The sequence below is a fragment of the Balaenoptera musculus genome, chromosome 7, assembly GCF_009873245.2.
Source record: "Balaenoptera musculus isolate JJ_BM4_2016_0621 chromosome 7, mBalMus1.pri.v3, whole genome shotgun sequence".
Taxonomy (NCBI): domain Eukaryota; kingdom Metazoa; phylum Chordata; class Mammalia; order Artiodactyla; family Balaenopteridae; genus Balaenoptera; species Balaenoptera musculus.
The window spans coordinates 93475942-93482324 of NC_045791.1; the positions used below are offsets into that span (position 1 = coordinate 93475942).

Sequence of the window (6383 nt, forward strand, 5' to 3'; positions counted from 1 at the left end):
AGGCTCAGATTGACTTGTGTACCTCATTCCCTGCAAAGATTTCCAGAGGCTTCAGCTGAGAAATGCTGACCTGGTTCAAGCTCCTCTCCTTATGAAGCACATTTGTCCAGGCTTTATCTCTTCTAGACAGAGGCTAATATTACTTTGTCAAGAGATGGCCAAAACCCACAGGTCCCAAATTATGAGATCATTTAGTCATTCAACAAATATCTATTTTGAATCCCCATGTGTTGAGAATACAATGGTAAAACAAACACAGGCTCTGCTCTCGGGAGGACTTCAACCTGGTAGAGTAGATTTTTAAATGAGCAAAAATAAGATGGAAAACTATGAGCAGGCACTGAACCCACTGGGCTTCAGTAGCACAGGGTCCAGTCTGAGACTGGCCCTTCAGGTCTCCCACCTCAAAATACTGCAGCTGGACCCCTGAGTTCCAGGCCCTTAGTATGGCTCACACACTGAAACTGTGCCCTTCTGTGACCAACTTCATTCCACAAGCGCCCATGTCATCGGCATCATGGGCAAAACAACACCAAAAACTTACTCTGTGAAGCTCAGTGGAACTAAAGACATAGAGAAAACACCCAGTGGGGATGGCCAGGAGAAGTACCAGATCCTGAAGTACAACTGCTAGGAACTCATAAAGAATCACTGGAAAGAGGAACCCAAGAAAGAATTCACCTAGATGATCAGAAATTGAGCAATAAGGAATTGGAAGAGAACTATGATCCAAATGAGATACAATGCTGTCCAGCATGAGAGATGAAGAGCTCTTGGTTCAGGACAGCCCCAGTACACTCAGGCCTTTCAAAGAAACATGAGGGATTGTCAAATTTCTCAATAGATGGTGTGGGGCTTCTCCATCCTTCTATGTACAGGAGCTGTCTTATGCTGGCTTGCATTTGGAATTCAGTCATCCAATGAAAAGTGTGCATCCCTAGACAGTGTGTATTTGGGTTCTCTGCTTGCTCTGGTTGGGGTGATATTTGCTTATTTCCAATAAGTGAAAAGCACCAACATCATGTTAAGATTCAGTAAATTATTCCTCTCCAAGTTTTTGTCATCTGGGATGCAAGGGAGAGTACAATCCCTGAAGAGCAGCTGATGGTCCGGAACATGGTGGAGATTAAGGGTGGAGACCAAATTCCTAGGGATATCAGGTGGCTGGCTTCTCAGTGAGCTAAAATAGATAATTTATCTCTCACTAGGAGGTCTGAGCCCCAGTCCTGTTCCCGTGACTTTACTCATGGCAATCCCCTTGAAACAAAGAACACTAGCTTCTCTTCTACAACTTATTTTAAAGGTGTGGCAACTGGCACAATCACCAACACAGGCAATGGCACCATCATTGGACAGATTGCCTCAATGGCTTCAGGAATTGGCAATAAGAAGACAGCCATTGCCACTGAGATTGAGCACTTTGTTTGTATTGTGGCAGAAGTGGCCACTTCACCGGCATCCTTTTCTTTCTTATCACAGTGTCCATGAAGTATGTCCTGGACTCCACCACCTTCCTCATTGGTGTCGCTGTGGCCCATGCACCTGAGGGCCTCCTGGTGATTGTCACTGTCACTCCATTAATGACAGAAAAACAGGTGGCCAAGAACTGCCTGGAGATGAACCTGGAAGCAGTGAAGACCTCAGTCCCGCCTCTATCATTTGCTCTGACAAGATTGACCCTCAGACTCACAACAGAACCCATGTGTGGTGTGACAATCAGATCTATGTGGCTGACACATGACGAACAGAAAAACCAACTGCTTGCCTGAAGCTCTGGAATCTGGGCCTCCTTATTCAAGATAATAACACTGTATAACCAAGTTGAGTTCAAACAAGGACACGAGAAACCATCATGGAGAAAGTTGTCGTTGGAGGTCATTTTCAGAGGTCATTTTGGGGGATGTGATAGAAATTAGGAAATGAGACTGCAAAGTGCCTGGAATCCCTTTTGATTCTACCAACAAATTTCAGCCCCCATACATGAGATGGATGACCCCAGTGACAGATGCTGCCTCACGATGATGAAGGGGCCCCTGAGAAGATCCTGGAGAAGTGCAGCACCATCATTATTGATGTCCTAGCACAGTCTCGGGTCAAGGGCACAGCTAAGGCCTTCCACACCATGTACATGGAGCTAGGGGGTCTGGGGGAGCCACATTCTGGGTTTCTGTCACCTCTTCCTGCCAGCAATCAAGTTCCCAGAAGCCTACTCATTTGACAGATGCCATGACCTTTCCCACCTCCAGTTTCTGATTTGTGGGCTCTTGTCAAGGACTGATCCCCTTCGGTCCACTGTGCCTGAGGTACTTACCAAATGCCAGAGTGCTGGGATCAAGTTTGTTATGGTCACAAGTGATCATCCCTTCACAGCCAACACTATTGCCAGGTATCATTTCAGTCAACAGTGAGATAGATGGTGGAAGACATTGAAAAAGCCTCAACACTGCTATGGAACAAGTACACAAATAGGGTAAAGCCACTGTGATGTCCAGTATGGAGCTGAAGGACATAAATCAAGAGCACCTGGATGAGCTCTTAACCAAGTACTTGGAAACCGCCTTTGCTCAGACATCCCTCCAGCAGAAGCCAATCATTGATGTGGGCTGTCAGAGACAGATGCACTTGTTCCTGTGACAGAGGATGTAGTTAACGCTTCTCCAGTTCTAAAGAATGCAGATGTTATGATTGCCATGAGGGTAGCAGGTTCTAATGGATCCAAAAATGCAGGCCACACAGTCTTACTGGATGACAGTGATGTCTTTGCATCTCTAACCACAGGGTAGAGGAAGGCTGCCTAATCTTTGACAACCTAAAGAAGATTATTGCTTATACTCTGACCCAGAACATTGCCAAGCTTTGCATTTTTTTTGATTTACACTATTGTCAGGCTTGCCCTGATCACTGGCATCATTACTATCTTGTTCATCAATTTGGGCACAGACTTAACTCCCTTATTGCTCTATCCTATGGGAAAGCTGAAAGTGACATTTTGAACCAGAAACCCCACTATAAGAAAATGGACAGATTGGTGAACAAGTGACTTGCCATGTAGTCCTGCCAACACACTGGCCTCATGCAAGCCCAGAAGCTTTCCTTGTCTGTGTCACCATGTATGCACAGAGGAGATTTAGGCCCAGCACTCTCATTAACCTGTGGAGCAATGGAGGAATAACAGCATGAATGACGGGGACGATTGCTATGGACAAGAATGGACAAGGTATCAGAGGAAATACCTAGAATGTACACAACGGCAGGCTACACAACTGCTCTCACTGGCATCATGAACTACCAAATAGCATATCTGATCATGAAGAAGACCTGGAGCAATTTCATCTTCCAACAAGGTCTTTCCAGAAATAAAGCCATCTGGGTAGGGATTGCCTCACAGCTTATCATAGCAGTAATTCTCTCCTATGACACTGGAAGTTTCACAGCCCTAGATTTCACCAGGCTCCTGGCTCAGGATTGGTTTGTAGATATGCCACATCCATATCTTCTGCTTTGGGTGTATAATGATGTGTGAAAACTTTTCATCAGACTTTACTGTGGAACCTGTTGGGATAATATGTCACTAACACCATCTTTTTGCCCAAGTGTCCCAACTTCACGTTGGTGATGATCTTCATTTCTCTTGTGTAATAATGACATCATCCAAATTTATACCAGAGAAAGACAAAAACTATATGAAAGGCACTCAATTGATGTTTTGTACTTTACAGCTGAGATTTGACTATTTATGTATAAATTTTATCTCTATCTCTATCTCCGGTTTTAAAATATGTAAATTTCAAGGTGATGTTGTAGAGAAGAAACACTTATTTGTATATACATAGATTTCCAAGATATTAAATAATCTTGTGTAACCCAGATATCTGCTGGGGTCTCCCTGCTCTTAAGCTCTAAGTAGGATTTCTCATACCTCTATTCTATATCCTGTTGAAGATCAATGCCTTTCTCAAGATGTCTGTGAGTTCCTGGGGAAACTGGCCACTTTGCTCAAAAATCCAACTCAAGGTTTGCAGGAAATGGAGAAGGGGGCAAGGTTACATCATGAGAAAATGGACATGCCCCACTTTGACTCTCAGATGCTGCCACAGCGTGCTTGCCCTGCCATGTCACCCCTCACCCCCAACTCTCAGCATCTCACTGGTCCATCCATTTTTGCCTCACCTCTTCTTCTCCCTCCCAGACGGCCCTTCACCCCTACTACTGGAACGCCAGTTGGACTTCTTCCAATTCCTGCTCCAAATCCAAACTCCAAGTCCACTTTGCATATCCTAACTCAAGGGGCTGTACTGAACAAAAGGGTCTTTCATTCACCAGGAAGCCATATTGGTTTGAAATAATAATATCTATTTCTTATAAAACATTTGCAAAGCACTTTCCAGCACAGCATTATGCCAATCATGTTTCATGCTTTCAACTTAGGTTTATTCATGTGTGGAACAGCATCTATGTTGACAGGCCCAGAGAGACCTCATTTTAAAGTAAAAGACATTTTAGAAAACAAACAAACTAAGATAGAAAGAATTAAGTGACATAAGAAAGGTCCAGGAATAAGATTATCTGTAAGTGACATCTTTTTTTTTTTTTTAATATATAGTGAACTTTTTTTTTAATTTATTTATGGCTGCATTGGGTCTTCGTTGCTGTGTGTGGGCTTTCTCTAGTTGCAGCGAGCGGGGGCTACTCTTCGTTATGGTGCGTGGGCTTCTCATTGCAGTGGCTTCTCTTGTTGCAGAGCACGGGCTCTAGGCGTGCAGGCTTCAGTAGTTGTGGCACATGGGCTTAGTTGCTCCGCAGCATGTGGAATCTTCCCAGACCAGGGCTCGAACCCGTGTCCCCTGCATTGGCAGGCAGATTCTTAATCACTGCGCCACCAGGGAAGTCCCTGTAAGTGACTTCTAATGTCCCTTCTCAATCTTAATTTTCCGTGATTCTAGGTCATGTACCATGATGTCCAGTTAGGGACATAGAAGAGGCTTCAAGGAGCAGGTGCATCTGGGCTAGACTTAAAAGAAGAGACAGTGTCAAGATAAAAGAGACAATGTTTTAAGAAAAGTTTAACAGATCCCGTTTTCCTTTGAATGAATCAGAAGACTTTACAAGAAATCAATATTGGGACTTTGAAGTTTCTGAGACAGTCTCAATTATCTTTTACTCTTTATTACTTGCAAAATTAGAAGATTTTACTTCCTATCTTTCCATCCTTCTTTCTTTTAAACAACATTGATTGAGGGCCTTTTATGTTTCAGGTAGTGTACTAGGCACTGGAAATGCAAAGGTGGAGCCCCCAGAGGAAGGAGTTCAAGTTCAATGGGTGAAATAAACAAAGAAACAAATGTAACTCAGGTTCAGACTGATAGTTCCTGCATCCCTGCCACAGTCTCTGGCCTCTACCCCTCAAGTTTAGGCACAAGATTCAGCTCTTCTCTAGTCTACTCATCCCTAAGTCCATAATGTGAGTTTAATAACTTACTTATACATTAAACCTTCCAGGAGTCAGGATCACCCTCCAGGTCTCTTCCATATCCTGGCTTCTCTCTCACCTCTTTCTACTCTTCTCTCTCCTCTCTTCCCTCCCAGGAACAACACAAATCCCCCTCCTTGTCCTACACGCACGAGTTCCGAAGGCCTCTTTTGTTACTTGAGCATACCCTTGGGTGTGTCACCCTGCACCCGTAGTGACTCAAAATATTTCTTCCAAATAAACACAGGGCCCTCCCCAGCAACGAATTTTGAAGAGAGAGGAAAGGGGGTCTCCATCTGTGCTCAGACAACATTGCTGTGCTCAGAGTGGGGTTGGTCTTGTCCAATAAAGACAGAAGAGGCAGCCTGGGTGGTAAAGACTAAGAGGAATTCTGATCCATAAAATGTATTTCTAATTCTCAGTGAAACCATTCCAGAAATGTAGGGAGTTGGCCCCTGGACTCACCAACGTTTGGGTTATATTTCAACCTTGATTGAGCACCAGAATTGCACACACAGTGCCAACTCCCACGTGCTTTGAGGAGGGCTGGGTACACTACACCTCTCTGTTTTAGTTTTTGGGTCTTTTCCCCACGTGTCTGGGGTGTTTCTTCCATTAAAACCAGGACTTTTCCTCCTTCTAAGCCTCTACCCCAAATCCAGCCTAAGCTGATACTCCTAGGAGATGCTAAATTCACTTTGGGGCCAAAAAGTAAAAATAATTTATTCAAAAACATGCCAATAACTCCATGGAAAACTTTCAGGGGTAGTATCATTTCACTCCAGATTCTCTGATGGGAAGGAGATTTTTTGCTCAGTAATGACATGGCAAGGACAGGTTGTTCCTGCATAGGAAGCAAAGGTGGGTCCAGGGCTGTCCCTCTTCCAGGGCTGCTGGTGTAGGTGCCTCTGCT

The 6383-nt window shown here is 44.2% G+C and overlaps 1 pseudogene; it reads left to right on the top strand.

The window, feature by feature from the left end:
- Positions 1-517: 517 nt before the first annotated feature.
- On the top strand, positions 518-3616 carry LOC118897982 (annotated as a pseudogene).
- Positions 3617-6383: the final 2767 nt, after the last annotated feature.